The sequence below is a fragment of the Scardinius erythrophthalmus genome (assembly GCF_964197995.2).
Source record: "Scardinius erythrophthalmus genome assembly, chromosome: 14".
Classification (NCBI taxonomy): domain Eukaryota; kingdom Metazoa; phylum Chordata; class Actinopteri; order Cypriniformes; family Leuciscidae; genus Scardinius; species Scardinius erythrophthalmus.
In genome coordinates, this window is record NC_138234.1 from 7,605,002 (window position 1) to 7,623,304 (window position 18,303).

An 18,303-nucleotide genomic window follows, 5' to 3' on the forward strand; every position below is an offset into this window, starting at 1 on the left:
TGAATATGTTTTTAAAGTGTTTCTAGATTGTTCCAGAAGTGACTGTTAAAGTCTCTCATATTTACATTAAATCATAAAAGTCTTAAATCACACACTGTGTCAAATATGAAACAGTAATAATGTGAAGAAAAGCTTCAGGGTTTGAACGTTTCTAAGAATTTAAGAATTTATTCTTACACTAATCAAATCATTCATTTTATGGTAAAATTGTCCTTTATAACTTTTTACATTATAATCACAGAAAATCTATATAAAGCTCTGTGCAAAAATAATTTATAAATATTAAATATTTGATGTTTTGCAGATCATGTGACCATCAACCGACATCAGATAACTGTGATCATGTGATTGTGTCGTTTAATTATTCAAAATGAACTTACCAAAACCTTTGTGTGTGTAGTTGTGTGACGTGTTGAAAGTGTTTACTGAAATATAATAATAATAATAAACTTATTTTTGATCAGTTAGTTGCCAAGGCAACATTTTATTTAGTTTATGTTGAAGTACTAAAACTGTATGCATGTATAAATAACATTATTATAAATAAATAAATAAATAAATAAATTAATTAATTAATTATAAATAAATATGTAAAAAAATCAATATTAATAATAAAACTAGGCATATATTTAAAAGTATATATGACACAGAAATAAATAAATATAATTCAAGACTAATTCAAAAAATGATGTGTATATTAATGATATAAAACAAGACTAGCACAATCTTTTCACTGAAAATATAAATTGCTTAAATAATGATCATTTATAACTGTCATGAGAGGACACACAATGTTATTTAACAACTATGTATTTATTGAGCGGACTGCATCAACTACACACTTTTGTGCGTGTTGGTGTTTTCACAACTCTTCCGCTGGAAGTTACAACTGGCGTTGCCTTCTCAGGTGCAGCAGGAGCAACTGCAGGATTATCTAAATGTATAGTCTCTGCAACAGGAGGGCCTGAATTCTTCCCTCCTTGAGGTTCACTGCACCCAGTAGAATCTGGCTGCAATGGCATCGCTTGCAGATGTTTACGGTTCCTGCGTAGGACAGCTCCATTCTGTGTTTGCACCATGTAAGATCTTGGTTCGGATGTTTTGATCAGCACAACTGCTGGTGTTTTCCAGCCTTTCTCACTGTCCAGTTTAAGAAGAACTTTCTCCCCAGGCTGAAGTTCTAGTAAAACACGAGCTGAGTATCTCCGATCATAGAAGAACTTGTAGGATTTCTTTGCAGCTTGATCCTTCATCTCCACAGCTTTATAATCAATGGGTTGAGGCTGGTGTTTTTCCTCAAGCATTGGCAGGTTGGTTCTGATCTGTCGACCTGTCATTATCTGGGCCGGGCTTAGACCAGTTGCTGTAATGGGTGTCGCCCGGTAGCACATCAGTGCCATATGAGGGTCAGGTTAGCTGAGAATCCGTTTTGCAGTTTGAACTGCTTTTTCAGCAGCTCCATTGGCTTGGGGGAAATGAGGACTTGAGGTTGTGTGTTGAAAATCGTAGTCTGTAATGAACTGCTGAAATTCAGCCAAGGTAAACTGTGTCCCGTTGTCAGATATAAGCTCTCTCGGAATTCCCCATCTTACAAACATGCTCTTCAGTCTGCTGATAACTTGGAAGCTGGATGGTGGTTGAATGTGGGCTATTTCGATGTCACGCAAGTAATATTCTACAACTATGAAGTAAGTTTTACTATTCAACTCGCATAAATCTGCTGCAATTTTGCACCAGGGACCAGCAGGCAAGGGGGTAGTGATTAAAGGTTCTTTCCTTTGTGTGGGTTTGTGGGCCTGACAAAAGGTGCACATTGAGACCCTCCTGTTAATGTCATTACCTATTGCAGGCCACCAAACTGACATCTTTACCCTCACTTGGTGAGACCTTGATGCCCTTCATGAATTTGGCTTAACACTTCCTCCCTCATCGACTCCGGAATGACAATCCTGTCCTCATACAGGAGCAGCCCATTGACAACTGCCAAGGAAGCCCAAGCGGTATGATAGCCGCTCAGCCGGAAGGGTATCTTGCTAGGCCAAACCTTGTTGAGAATTGTTGAGAATTTTCATCTTCTTCTGTGGCCTCTCAAATAGCATCTAGCTTTGAATGTGAGACCTCTTTGGATGTGACGACTGCTTCAACATATGCTTTCACCTTATCCTCCATCTCTGAGTGGCAGTGCCCTTTCAAAGGATTCCGAGAGAGTGTGTCCGCCACCACCAAACATTTACCAGGGACATGAACTGCTTTCACATTGAAGCGCATGAGGCGCATTAATAACCGCTGACACCGTAATGGGGCACGATCAGTATCATAGGAGTTAATGAGTGGGACCAAAGGCTTGTGGTCTGTTTGCAGGCAAAATTCATCCAAGCCTTGAAGGTAGCGGACAAACCGCTCGCATGCTCACACACCAGCCAAGCACTCCTTTTCTATTTGGGAGTATCTGTGCTCCGCTTCAGTCAAAGTTCTGGAACAGAATGCGACGACACGTGCTGCATCACCATGGACTTGGAGCAAGGCAGCTCCTAACCCGAAACTACTCGCATCTGCACTAACTATAGTGGGTTTCTCAGGATCGTAATATGCGAGAGCAGGAGCTGTGGCTAGCTTGCACTTTACTTTGTCCAGAGCCTGCTCGTGGACTTCTGTCCAAAACCAGATTGCTTCCTTCTTCAGCAGAGCTGTGACTGGCTGAATCTCCGTGGAAAGATCATCCCCAGAATTTGCCTAAGCTCTGTCACATTAGTGGGACTAGGCATACCAGTGATTGCTTTCACCTTGGTTGCATCAGGCTTGATGCCTTCATGGCCGATTGTGTGGCCAAAGTACTGCAGCTCAGGTTTGTTAAAGTGACATTTATCACGGTTCAGTTTCAGTCCTGAATCTCTGATAGTTCTCAAAACAGCCTCAAGATTCTCATCATGCTCGTTTTGGTCCTTGCCATAAACAAGTATGTCGTCTATGACGACTGCAGTGCCTTTGTGTCCAATTAGAAGTTTGCTCATTTCTCTTTGGAAAATTTCGGGCGCAGAAGTAACCCCAAACGGTAGTCTATTAAAACAGAATCGTCCTACTGGAGTTATGAATGTGGTCAGCTTCACGCAGCTTGTGTCCAAAGGGATTTGCCAAAACCCTGAAGATGCGTCCAAAGTAGAAAATACACTGGCTCCTGAGAGTTTGGGGGCAATATCCTCTAATGTTGGGAGAATAAAGCGCTCACGTTTTACAGCTTGATTCAAACGTTTGAGGTCAAAGCAAATCCTGACAGAACCATTCTTTTTTACAACGGGAACCATTGGGGCACACCATTCCGTTGGTTCGGTGACTTCGGAAATTATCCCTAAGGACAGCATGCGCTTTAGCTCCTGTTCGACTTTAGGCAACAGGGGAAAGGGAATCCTACGAGGGCTGGCAAGACTATAAGGAGTAGTATCTGACTTAAGTTCAATTTTCACTGGTTCACAGTTGAGCAAGCCAATGTCTCCATAGACGTCATTGTGGTCTGTGATTTCATCCACTCTCTGTACTAGGCCCATCTTACAAGCCGTGCTTCGACTGAGCAAATTGTTAGCAAATGGCCCATCTACAACAAAGACCCACAATTTGAAAAAAAATCCTTTACTTTCTGTATGTGCTAGGAATTTTTCCATACAGCTCACTTTTCCCCCAGGACTTTTCACATTTATACTGGTTTTGACCAGTGGAGGGCGCCCTTGTAAGCTCTCATATGTAGAGCGTGACATGATGGTGATGTCAGCTCCAGTATCAATTTTGAACTTGACTGACCTGCCCTGTATGGGGAAAGTAATGCACCACCTGTCCTCGGAAGCAGACTCATTCATTACAGACCCAAGGAAAAATGCATCACTAGTCTCAGTGTCACACACTACCAGTTCTTTGACATTTTTAGTTTTACATACAATGGCAAATGTTTACAGTTTATTGCATCTCCTGCATCGCTTATTCCGTGCGGTGCAATTATTCTCTGTGTGTGTGCGATTACAGCGTGTGCAGTCTATGGCTTGTTTCCTCTCACCAGCCCTTTCCTTATTTGGTGGTCTCGTAAAGCGCCTTGTGCCTTTCCGGTGTCCATGGATGGACTGCGTTCAACTTCATTTCAGCAGCCGTTCCCCCGAACTTAATGAGCTCAGAATGCCGCGCGATCTGGACCACTTTGTCCAAAGTCAATTCAGGTTCCATTTGTAACCTCTGGGAAACGTCACGATCGGCAATCCCAATGACAACTCTGTCCCGTATTTGTTCCTCTTTGCTCGCACCGAACTTGCAGTATTCAGCCAATTCATAGAGGCATCTCACAAAAGCCTCAACAGTCTCTCCCTATCTCTGTGCGCGCTGGTGAAAACAAGCCCTCTCATGTATGACGTGCCTCCAGGGAACGAAATGTTAATTATATTTCCCAACAACAGTCTCGTAATTATTTGCATACGAAGTTTCGGCAAACGTGATCGATCCGAATATCGCTTCGGCATCTTTACCCTTTGCATAAAGCTGGGAATTGACTTGTACTTCACCGTTTTCCTTGTTCAGCTTCGTTGCAACGCGAAAATGGGATAACCGCTTGATCCACGCAGGGAAGGTCGCAGGCTGTGCGAAGTTGAAAGCCTCAGGTGCGTTGAACTTGGACGTTATACCACTCAAGACGAGCCAAACTTGGTCGTGGGTGAAACTTGCTCTTCTGACACCATGTCATGAGAGAGCACACAACGTTATTTAACAACTATGTCTTTATTCAGCGGACTGCCTCAACTACACTGTGCACTTTGAACTTCCTTACTGAAAACTCCCCTTTTACCAAGCCCCACCTACATCCCTCGGTGGGGTCCAATAAGCCCATACACAATAAGGCTGATTCCACACACCATCTAAAGATCTCGAATTTCTTTCTAAAAATATTTTTGTTCTGCTGAAGAAAGGCAGAACTTTGTGCACATCTGGGATTGCATCAGGGCAAAAGAATAACGAGAATTACATTTTTTGGACAAATTCTTTAACCCTCTGGAAGTCACACTTGTTATCTTCGCGGTCAAAAGTGACCGAAGAACACCAGAGAGTTAAAGGATTTGTGTTTGTTACAGCAAGAGCTATTTTCCTTTTTAACTTACTGTTTGTATTTATGCTGAGATTCAGTTTTGGGTCAGTTTCAGCCAATTTGTAAATGCCTATTTATTTTTTTTTGCTTGTTTTAATAAATAGCAAATGATGTACCATAATCTGTTGTTTCTTTCTTTCTTTTCTCTCCATCTAGTGAAAAATAGTTTGACATGTCGGTATACATTATATACTACTAGAAATGTTAATTATGTATTATGCATTAATTTGTATGTGTTGTAGAATTATAGCTGTAACCATTGCTGCAAGTACAATTTAAAATGGTATTGAAATTGTAGAATTATGGTAAATGGCTGGAACCACAGCTGCCAGAATATTACTGTTAAAAGCACAGCTGTAAAATGGAAAAACGGTGTTAAAACTGTAAAACGGAAAACCGGTGTTGAAACCGTAAAATTGCGGTAAATGGCTGGAACCACAGCTGCCAGTATTTTACTGTGAAATTACAGCACAGCTGTAAAATGGAAAAACGGTGTTGAAACCGTAAAATTACGTTAAATGGCTGGAACCACAGCTGCTAGTATTTTACTGTAAATTTACGGGTTCAAAATTAGCAACCGCAATACGAGAAAGCGACAACACCATTGGTAAGATCATTCCATTTCTTTACTTTTAATGAGGATGTTAAGCATCTGCAACTTTACATTGATTTGCAATAGTTTGCATGTTGGCTTGATGAATAGATGCTCAGCTGCTCTTCTGGGGTGATGCGTGCTACAGTAGCTACGTCATATCTGGCTACATAGGGTCTGGCTATAACATGACATATTGCCTATAACACGCTCTCACACACTTTTTTTTAGCATTGTTGGAAGGAGTAAAATTCACACGATGTGAAATTTTCCAGATGCATTTACACTTGTCCAGTTTCATCTGGAATGTGGCCCAGACCACCTCCTGAAGTGGTTTGAGCGATTGGATTTAAATCCGTCTCAAATGCGTTTCGGAGGGCATTTACACCTGGTCTTTTCACGATCGGAGAGCTATCCCATCACAGAAAACGCATGTGGCCAGGTGTAAACAGCCCCTAGAACATGTGAGAATGTATGTGAACTGAACTGTTTATTTTCTGTTGCCCATTACTATTTTTCTTAATCATTTTTAATACTTTCAAAACATTAAGTGTAATTTTGAATGGACAGTTCAATCAGATTTACAGTTCAGCAAATAATCTACTAACAACCCACACAATATGTGAGCTTATGGACCAAACAAACAATTTTGAATAAAAAAACTGTTTTAATAGCTATATTTAAAAAAAAAAAAAATGACAAAAGCTGTACAAATAAAAAATATGCTGATTAAATGGCTAAACACTATAACTAATACAGTAGACAAATAGCACACTGACTTAAGGAGCAATGACAAAAATTCACCTTGCCCAGCTCCCATTACATATTAAATATAGTTGAGTTTACAATAATTAGCTTTTTTTTTGTTTCACCAATAAGACAACAAAGATTCAGAGAAGGTACATTAAAAAAGGAAAAGTATCTGAACGTTCACAATAAAACGTAAACTGCACTACAGTCTCCTGATAACAGTGACTGATAACATGACTTTCTGAAATGTATATTAATGAATTGTATGACAACTTAAAGATACTCTCATCAATGATGAGAGAATTAAAGAGTAACCCATTTAACTTTACTGTTAGGGGTTAAAAGTTTAGGACCCAAGGACCAGATGTTTTAAAGAAGACCCAGAGATATCTCCATAGATTATGCGGCTGACACTCGGATCCTGAAGTTAGGCATGTTGTGACAGTCCAGGTCTCAGATTTGGGTTGCTGGGCGCCAGCATGTCCCGAACAACAACTCAGTCAATCTCCATAATGCCAGTGGTTCCTTAACCTGCAACCAACAAGACTAACACACACACCGACACACAGCTTTTCCAAGGTTGGATTTGGCCTCTAACTATATAGTCCTGTCTCAAAACATCAAGATAATAAGTTCTTTCTCTCAGGATAGGACACTTTAGTCTAAATGGAAACTATAGGCTTTAACTGAGAAATGGTCCCTTAAACTACAGACTTCAATGACCCCTATGTGATTTTAACATGTTGAAGACCTTTCTCAAACACAAAACAAGTCGCTATTTCATTTCTGAAAGCCAGGCTAAATAAACAAGCACTGTTACTGCATTCAGATATCAAATACTGACATTAAAGAATACATGAAAAGAACATTTCAGTGATCACACTGGTAACTTCTATAACGAAGTAAAATCTGCAGAGAAGTCATTCAACTCATTTGATATTTAGAAGGAAAAATACTGATTAATACTTTGATTATAATCACTCAGCCAAAAAAAAAAAAAAACAGCATCACGTGTCTCTTTAAAAGAAAAATGCTTTCTACTCTGCCATGGCCACTTTCCACATGTCCATAGTGTTTAGGTGTGATTTTGTTAATGGTGAGAGCTCCGGTATTGTGGTCCAGTTTTAACTTGTCTTTAAATATTTTTTCTTTATTTAGATTTTCCTCATTGTTTGATTTATTCCATTCAGCTATGGAAGCAAATACAGTGTTCTTGTTTCCTTTAGAATTAGCAAACTTCCACTCCATCACATTATCTTCCTGTATTTCAGTGATATCAGTGTTTAGGGTGACAGAATTTCCCACCTTCACTGATACCGTCTTAATTTCATCTTTGTCCACAACCACACCTGGAGAAAAACAGAAAAAAAATTGTTTAGTCAGGGATCAAACTATAATCAAAGTCTTGTCAATAAACCTTGTGACTTCATACTTACACATTTAGTTTCAACAATCATTTTGTAAGTTTAGTCATTCCCACTAAATATATTAGATCTTGCTGATGCTGTGGTTATAGATTTTGCAGATATAGGTCAATTACTCATCATTGGCTTGCAATGACACTGACATATTTTATGATTTGTCAGTGCAAGTTGCTTTCAGTTAAAACAGGTCAAACATGCATTTTAGTCAGGGACTAAGTTTAAGGGTTAGCCTGTTAGCCAGCACGAGGATGCCGACACACTGAATCGTTTTTTTGTCTAAATAGTTCAAAGTTACTATTCAATTTATTGTTATTACCTTGAAAAACTATACATGATTAAAAAGGTCTAAGACTCAAGTTTCAAGTATTTGACCACTATTTTATTCTGAGAAACTTATAGTGAGAGTTATGTCTTAATTTGTGTCATGAGTTATGTAATGAAAAAATACTTTTAATATGAATTATGAGCGTCAACCGCTCCCATTCAGAAAAAAAACTGCTGTGCAGTCGTCATTGTGATGTAATGAGTACATTAGTTTAAGAACTACATTACCTAGCATGCCACACCAGTGTGGAGCATGCACGGAAACGCAAGCATAGGGGGGAGGTGTGGCCATAGGGGATGCGCAGAGTTGTGGACACATGCATGTTGTTAAGTAAAGATATAGAGATCTTCAATCACGTCTCTTCTGCTTATTATAAGACTAATCAAACAACACATGGTGTCAGAAGTGGCCGTGAGCAGTTACGGAGAGAAGAATTGCCATGGGTGAGTCACGGAAGAAGAGAAAATAAGACGGAAAAGTCCCCGGTCGCGTGAGTGTAAAGGGTTAATAATGCAACATGCTAAACTCACTGTTAAAATTAAGAGAAAAAAAAGAAACAAGGTCAACCTGCCTTGGTTCAGTCAAAATTTATGGAAACTGATGAAGAGTAGAGATGCTGCTTTAAAAAAGTCCATCAAGACCAAAAGGGATGTAGACATTTTGGTTTACAAAGGCTTGAGGAACAAAGTGGTTAATGAACTAAGATTAGCCAAGTCACAATTTTTTCTTAAAATTTTGAAAGATGCTAACGGTAACAGCAGCCAAATATGGAAAAGTATCAATAGTTTAATAGGGAGAGCTTAAGAGTTTAATTGGGCTTACAGTTCAAAACGAGATAATAGATGATGACACAAAAATTGCCTTCGCTTTTAATTCTTTTTTTATTGATTCTGTTCAGGAATTAGGAAATCATTTTAAACCTAGGGAACAATGTATTAACTTTGGTATTGAAGGAGAGGGTTTTGACTTAGTTACAGTCACTGAAGAGGAAATAAATAAAGTGATTTGCTCCCTAAGAAACTCAAAAAGCAAAGATGCTTCTCATCAGGACACAATGTTTATCAAAAAACACTCAGCTACTCTAACCCCCCCTATTGCCCATCTAGTAAACCTCTCAATTACTCACAGTTTCTTTCCTACAGACTGGAAAAACGCTATTGTAAGTCCTATCTTCAAATCTGGCGACCGTCACGTAGTCAGTAACTATTGACCCATTAGCTTATTACCAGTAATCTCCAAGGTTGCTGAAAAAGTGGTCATAAACCAACTTACAGATCACATTAACAGCTGTAACCCTGGTCTAAACCCAGTCCAGTTTGGTTTCAGAAAACTTCACTCTACAGAAACAGCAGTTTTACATCTAACAGAGCAAATCAGATCTGGTCTTGACAAAGGAGGAGTTGTTGGAGCTGTGTTTTTGGACTTAAGTAAAGCCTTTGACACAGTTAATCACAATGTCCTTATGTCTAAACTCACTAGCTTCAACCTTTCGTCCAATACACTGGCATGGATTTCGTCTTACCTATCCAATAGAAGGCAGTGTGTAAAAATCACAGGCATGTGCTCCAGCTTCTTGAGGTGCACAACAGGTGTACCTCAGGGATCTGTGTTAGGCCCATTACTCTTTAGTCTGTACATCAACGATCTACCTAAGTACTGTCACGACGTAGAGGTACAACTCTATGCTGACGACACAGTCTTGTACACTCATGCAACATCAGCTCAACAAGCTGCAACTAAATTAACCAATGCTTTGGTTGGAGTGGCCGAGTGGCTAGATCAATCCTGCCTTACTTTGAACATAGGTAAAACGAAAGGCATGTTCTTCACCAAAACCAAGCAGAACATTCTAGACGTAAACATCTGCTTTAAAGGTAAACAGATTGAGACTGTTACTGAATTCAAATATCTTGGAGTGCTGCTTGATTCAAACCTGACCTTCAAAAAACACAAAGAAAATGACAAAAATCATTAAATACAATTTGGCAAATTTTAGACAGATTAGATCCTCTCTATCAACAGAGGCTGCTAAGATATTTTTGCATGCTCTTATTTTCTCACATATCGCATACTGTATCACCTGCTGGGGGCAGGCTAGTCAAACAACAATTAGGCCATTAGAATCCCTGTATAAAAAGGCCCTGAAAATCTTTGATAAAAAGCCATTTAGGTACCACCACTGTGACATACTACTTAAGTACAATCTATTGACTTTTGAAAATTTTAGAATATTCTCAAATTTATGCACAGTTTACAAAATCCTAAAAGGCCTGGCCCCCACCTGCTTGAGTGAGTTTGTCTGTTACCGTGGTTCTATAAGGACCACTAGAATAGCTTCTGTACATAGCTGCACTGTACCCTTTCGCTATTCAGCATTTGGGCAGGCAGCTTTCTCTGTCAAAGCTGTGATACAATGGAACACAATTCCAGACAACATAAAACTTGTTGACTTGTTTGGTGCCTTTAAAGTTAGCATAAAAAAACACTTAAAACTTTCTCAACAATGCATCCACTAACTTGTTAGTGGGCAATATCATTTTTTATTCAGTCACATTTACCTCCTTATAGGGTTGAGAAGGGCGTAAGGGTTGAGAAGGGGTTGTGTGTGGGCATAATACTGTATGTTGTGATCATAGTGTGTGTGTGTGTGTATGCATGTGTGTGTGTGCCAGTGAGGGGCACTTCATGTGTGAAAGTATATGTTATATGTTCTTGAACAATGTCTGACGCTTTATGTTTGATATGTCACATATTCTTCAATAATGTTGAAATTTTAATCTGTGCTGTATTTATTTGTACTTGGGGACTGCAGATGCAAATTAGCCTAAGGCTAACTCTGGTGTAATGCATCAAATGTTTACATTTATGTTTTTAATTACACATGGTCCCTTTTAGATAAAAAATCTATCAATCAATCAATCAATCAATCAAAACGAGTCTGCTACGGTGTGTGATGTCTACAAGTGGCAGTGAAAGTGAAGCAGGGGACGAGGAACAGATCGAACAAGTAGAAGAGGATTTTGTGCCCGAATCGGAGGATAACCGGCAACAGGAGAGAGCTGAGGAAGTCCTGGTACCCCGACATGCAGCAATGGAGAGGTTAAGTCCACCCACTTTCATGCAACTGACTGGTAATCTTGCTGATAATTGGAAGCGTTTTAAACAAGGATTTAATATATATTTAGCAGCAAGTGGAGCAGGGGGTGATGATGAAAAACTGAAAGCTCACATCCTTTTGCATGTTATGGGAGAAGATGCTTTGGACATATATAATAGCTTTCAGCTGGATGAAGCTAATCTGACTTTAGCAGAGCTAATTACAAAGTTTGAAGAGTACTTTGTGCCTAGTCAGAACATGACATTTGAGAGGTACAAGTTTTTCACCCATGACCGAAAGCAAGGAATACCTTTTGATCAGTACTTAGCAGAGCTTCACACACTAAGCAAAACATGTGAATTTGGCACCCTGAGAGATTCATTAGTGAGAGACAGGATCGTTTGTGGCACAGTGGACAATACACTCAGAGAAAGGCTGCTCAGAGAGACTGGACTTACACTAGATAAGTGTGTCACAATGTGCAGAGCAGCAGAAACCACTCGAGCACAAGCAAAAGAGCTTCGGAGAGGTGAAACAACAGTGCATGCAATAAATAAAGAATGGAAGAAAAAGAAAACATTTACCAAACAAAAAGACCAAAAAGAGAAATCTGCAGAGTTCAAATGTGGTAAATGTGGAGGCAGCCACAAGCCAAAATCATGTCCTGCATTTGCATTTCATAAATCCTGTAACAACTGTGGAAGGAGCAATCACTATGCAAGATGTTGCAAATCAGCTTCTAAGCAGAAAGTCTACGCAGTTGATGAGGAAGAAGAGGATGATGAGGAGTTCATTGTGGATGTGGTGCAGGCTCGTATAACTGAAAAAGAGGAATGGATCGTGCCAATCGAGGTGAATGAGACATTAATATCATTCAAGTTAGATACAGGCGCCCATGTAAACCTTTTATCTTTTGAAGATTCCAAACATTGACTGTGAAAAGCTAAATTCATCCTATAAAAACAAAGTGACAGGATACACTGGAGAACGCGTTCCTGTCAAAGGCGGATGCTTCGCAACCTTCAAACACAGAGGCCAGCAGATAAGAGCATTCCTACTGATCGTGGATACGAATGCACAACCAATCCTGGGACTCAAGGCGTACACAAAGCTCAATCTGGTAAAAAGAGTGTTTGTAGTGACATCATCAGATACTGCAAATGATCATGACTCACTCATGGAGGAGTATAAAGACTGTTTCGAAGGATGTCTACATGGAGAGCACAAAATACGTGTGGATAAAAGTGTGTCTCCTGTTGTGCATCCTTGTAGGAAAATCCCTTTTGCATTGCGTGGAAAACTGAAAGAGTAACTAGTGCGCATGGAAAAATTAGAGGTCATCAAGAAAATAGATGAGCCAACTGAATGGGTCAGCTCGCTGGTTGTTCTGCAAAAGAAAATAGGTGCTCTGAGAACGTGCTTGGACCCAAGGGACTTAAACAAAGCAATTAAAAGAGAACACTTTAAGTTACCAACGAGAGAAGAAATCATGGCACAGTTTGCTGGAGCTAAATGGTTCAGTAAACTAGACGCTTCGTCAGGTATCTGGCAGCTAAGGCTGGACGAGGAGAGTTCGAAGCTGTGCACATTTAACACACCTGAGGGCAGGTACAGGTTTCTTTGTCTGCCGTATGGTATCTTATCAGCGCCTGAAGTCTACCATAAGACTATTCACATGATCTTCGAGCACATACCAGGAGTAGAGACAATGATGGATGACATCATAGTCTGGGGGTCGACTCAAGAAGAACACGACGAAAGACTGAGACAAGTGCTAGACAAGACAAGCGAAGTGAATCTGAAGCTTAACAAAGATACATGTGAGTTTGGAGTGAAAACACTTACTTTTGTGGGAGATGTTGTCAGTGAAGAGGGGGTGAAGCCAGACCCAAGAAAAAACGTCAGCAATCAACAACATGGAAAGACCAAACAACAAAGATGAGGTCAGTTTTTTTCTCGGTATGGTCACCTATCTGGCTAAGTTTGTCCCACAGCTGTCAACGCAGTCAGCACCTCTAAGGAGACTTCTTGAACAAAAGAACGAATGGATCTGGTCCCACGAGCAGGAACAATGCTTTGTCAAACTGAAAGAGATTCTGACACAGGAGCCAGTGTTAAAGTTTTACGACCCAGAGAAAAGAACAAGGATCTCAGCAGATGCGTCACAGTACGGCCTGGGAGCGGTGCTGCTGCAGCAACACGATGAGCAGTGGCAACCTGTCGCCTATGCATCTAGAGCCTTGACAAGCGCCGAGTCCAGGTACACTCAAATAGAGAAGGAGCTGTTAGCGAGCATTTATGCCTGTGAACGGTTTCATCAATACGTCTATGGTCAAGCTTTTGAAGTAGAAACTGACCATAAACCTCTGGTGTCCATCATGTCCAAACCGCTGAATGACTGTCCTGTACGGATACAGTGCATGCTAATCAGGGTGCAAAAATATGACGTGCACATGATATATACACAAGGGAAATACATGTACACCGCTGACACCTTGTCTAGAGCAGTGGATAAGGAGGAATGTGCGGACAGCAAGAATACCGCAGAAATACAGGCATATGTGGACATGATTGTAACGTCTCTGCCGGTAACAGCTGATAGAACAGAACAAATACGGAGAGAGACAAATGCAGACGAAACAATGAAAAAACTCAAGAGCACAGTGCAGACAGGATGGCCTGAAAATTAAAAGGACTGCCCCACGGAAATACAAGACTACTGGAACTGTAGAGCAGACCTCACCGTGGTGGATGACATAGTGTTGAAGGGGAGCAAGTTTGTTATTCCATCATCACTACGTAAAGAAATGCTCCAAAAGATACACGAAGGCCACCTCGGAGAAGTCAAGTGTAAACGACGGGCAAGAGAAGTAATGTACTGGCCGAGAATCAACCAAGATATCAGCCAGACAACTGCGTCATGTGAACTTTGTCGCATTCACAGGCCAAAACAACAGCTGAGCCGCTGATGACTCATCCAGTGCCCCACAGACCCTACTACAAGGTTGGAACTGACCTATTTGACTGTGATGGAAAGAGTTACATAGTGGTCACCGACTACTTTTCAAACTATCCAGAAGTTGGAGCGCTGCAGTCAACATCAAGCAAGGCAGTCATCAGCTACCTCAAGACTGTCTTTGCCAGACATGGTGTTCCATGTGAACTGTTTTCGGACAATGGGCCCCAGTTTTCCAGCTGCGAGTTTTCTGCCTTTGCCAAAGAATCTGGGTATTTACACTCTACGTCGAGTCCAACCTATCCAAAGTCCAACGGCTTGGCAGAAAGTTCTGTGAAAACAGTAAAAAACATGATGAAAAAAGCGCAGGACAGAGATGACTTTCAGAAAAGCTTACTGATTTATAGGAGTGCACCTCTACAGAACAGACTATCACCAGCACAAATGTTGATGGGTAGACGCATTCGCTCTAACCTACCAATAAATGAGGACTTGCTTACGCCCAAAAGTGCACACAAAGTCAGAAAAGTAAAGGAAGAACAAGAGACGTCTCAGGGACATCTCTACAGGCAAGTGGAGACAAAAGGGGCAGGTGGAGGAGGAAGTTGCTCCACGCTCCTATAGGATCCAGACAGAGAATGGATTGTCTCTGAGGAGGACCCGCACGGATCTTCAACTACAGCCGAAGGAAAAGGACATTACAGCTCAGGAGATGGTTCAGCAGGACACGGCTGAAACTACAAAGCTAACTGTCAGTGCTCTGACAGCAGCATCTGCATCACCAGCTGCTGAAAGACAGGCTAGACCCAAGAGACATGTTCAGCCAACTAAGAGGCTGATTGAGAGTTGCTAAAGTCTCTTTAGTTTGTTTTTCTGAACAAAAGAACAACATGGACCTTAAGTTAGCATATATAAAAAAAAAAAAACTGAATGTTGATATGTTTCTAAGTTTGTGTTTTGATGCTTAAAAAGGTTGCACTTTATTGTTGCCTATATATATATATATATATATATATATATATATATATATATATTTATATATATATATATATATAGTGTTTAAGTTGGGGAAAAGTTGTTAGTATAATTTAAGAACACTTTAAGATGGCTATGTTTGCAGGGGTAAATATTATTTTAGGGGGAAAGATGTGATGTTATGAGCACATTAGTTTAAGAACTACATTACCCAGCATGCCACGCCAGTGTGGAGCATGCGCGGAAGCGCAAGCATAGGGGGAAGGTGTGGCCATAGGGGATGCGCAGAGTTGTGGACACATGCATGTTGTTAAGTAAAGATATAGAGATCTTCAATCACGTCTCGTCTGCTTATTATAAGACTAAGCAAACAACACAGTCATAAAATCGCTTCACAAAACAACGTTCCTTTGGGCTTTTAGTTCAAAATGTGCAGATTTGGAGAAATATTGATAGATTCTCATAGGTTTACGTCAGATGTCTATAAAGAGGAATAATATTTATTGAATTTATACCCAAATGTGCCAATGTAATCATTATGAGTGCTGGATACTCTGATGTACTGTGTTTTCAATACACACATGCAGCCTGAGGGCGCCCTATGGACATTCAGTCCATATATGGAACACATGAAGAAGAGCCATATGTGACACTGACATTCCAGGAACTCTGTGACATAAACAAAGCTTCCAGAGATCGCTGTAAAATGCAGATAGAGACGTTTGGAGACAATAAACATGATTGCAACAATATATATGATTTATCTGTGTTCTTCAAGCCATGTCAGGTATTTTCATAATAATAGATTATAATAATAATCAAGCGTAGCGTTAGTTCTGGTAGGTCACATTAGTCAAGCTCGAATATGGTTTTCCATTTTTTAAAAAACCAAAAATATGGTTTTTAATCTCATAAATTGTTGTAAATTGATGGTGTTTAGCCCTAAGATGCACCTGTCACCTAGCTGTTATTTTGATATGGCATTTGATACGGTTTCAAATGTGAAGTGAGAACTTTGAAGAACACGCCGGAGACCCGGGTTCGAGGCCCGCACAGAGCGGGGTGAGTAGGACCCGGGCGGAGGTGTTACATTGGTGCTGTGACCCGGACGGGAGTGAGGTTTAGGGGGGTGAGTGTAACGGAGGCCAGCTAGTAGTCGCTGTGCGAGTAAACCTCACTCTTCTGATCTCAATGGGCACTCTAGCGACAGATGCTAGAGGCTGCAGTCTTTAGCCGTCTTTGTTAGAGCGCCTGACTCTCACGCCGGAGGCCCGCACAGAGCGGGGCGAGTTGGGCAATATGGCCAAAAAAATCATATCTCTGTATTTTTTGGTTAAATGGTGATATACAATATATATCTCTGTACTTTCTACGTTTTTCTATTTGGATAAAGAAAATCTTTTGATTTGATTACCCCATTATAAATGGTCACTTTCATAAAATACTTGTACGTTTACAATTCCACATATGGCACATTTATTGTCTTCAACAACAAATATTTTAGCAATATGTTAGCCTGATGTCGTCATACTCAGATTCTAGTCAGAATATGAGTCTTGATACTGCTCCATTGGGCTGTGATTATGGGGCGTGCTTCAACCGAACCAGGAAGGAAAATGCCTCTGCACTCAATTGGATAGACCTACAACCAATGAGAGCGTGAGTGTAAGTAAGTGACGTATGTTCTTCATTCATCTTTCCGATCAACAAATGCCTTGATCGCGGTTCTCTGTTCCTCTTTTCAAATTAATGCGCTGTCGATATCTTCTATAACAGACACGATGGCGGAATCTACACATGATGTTTCATAAACAAAGTTCGGGAGAAGCTCATTCAAATAATCAATCCAATCAACTTGTCATCAAACTCAACTGGAATAAAAGTATATTTGTTCCCCTTGGAAATAATTTTTCAACAAATTTTTTTGAGTCCCTCCCTTTTAAAATTGTTCGTGATCATTTCACTTATTTAGGATTGGTTATTCCCCTAGATCCCAAAGATATATTTAAACTTAATTTTATCGCTGCAATAAAGAGCCTTAAATCCAACATTGAAAAATGGAGGCTTTTGCCTTTATCATTAATAGGTTGTGTTAACGCTATTAAGATGATGGTCCTTCCAAGGTTTTTATATTTGTTTCAGAATCTACCCATTTATCTTACTAAATCGTTTTTTAAAAATCTAGACTCTATTATTTTCCTTTTCATTTGGAGTTTCAAGACTCATCGTATCTCAAAGGCACACTTGGAAAAATCTAAAGAGATGGGGGGGCTGGCAATGCCAGTCTTTCAACATTATTATTGGGCAGCAAATGTAAGAGCCTTGATGTATTGGAGTAAAGATTCGCAATGTCATATTGAGACTGATGATTTTCCTACCTGGATTCACATGGAATCTTATTCTGTAATCAAGAGCTCTCTTCCTGCTTTATTACTTTCCAATTTAAATACTCCTTTAAAGAGCATTACTAAAAAAATTGTTGTACATAGCTCTTTAAGAATATTAAAACAAATTAAGAAATTTCTCTGTATCACACGGCCTTCCGTTCATTCTTCTATTTGTAAGAATCATAAGTTTTCACCGGTCTGAGCGATAGAATCTTTCAGTTGTGGAATAACAAGGGTCTCTCTACATTTAATGATCTATACACAGATGGTCGCTTTGCCTCTTTTGAACACCTACTTGGTAGATATAGTCTTTCTCACTCTCATTTCTATCGATACTTGCAGATTCGGCATTATGCTCAGCAAACATTTTGTGATTATAGGATTCAGCAGGAAGAACACCGCTTCTTTAACCTAGTGCGACAAGCACCTGATTCTAGGCATATGGTTTCACAATTTGTTTCTCTCTTCTCTTCACAATTAAACATTTCTTCTGATTATCTTAAGGTAGCTTGGGAAAAGGATGCTGGAATCAACATATCTGACAACCTCTGGTCTGAAATCCTACAAAGAATACACAGCTGTTCTATTAATGCAAGACTTCAGCTAATTCAGTTCAAAATTGTACATAGACTGCATTATTCTAAAGTCAAACTCCACAAGATCTACCCAGAAGTGTCTCCA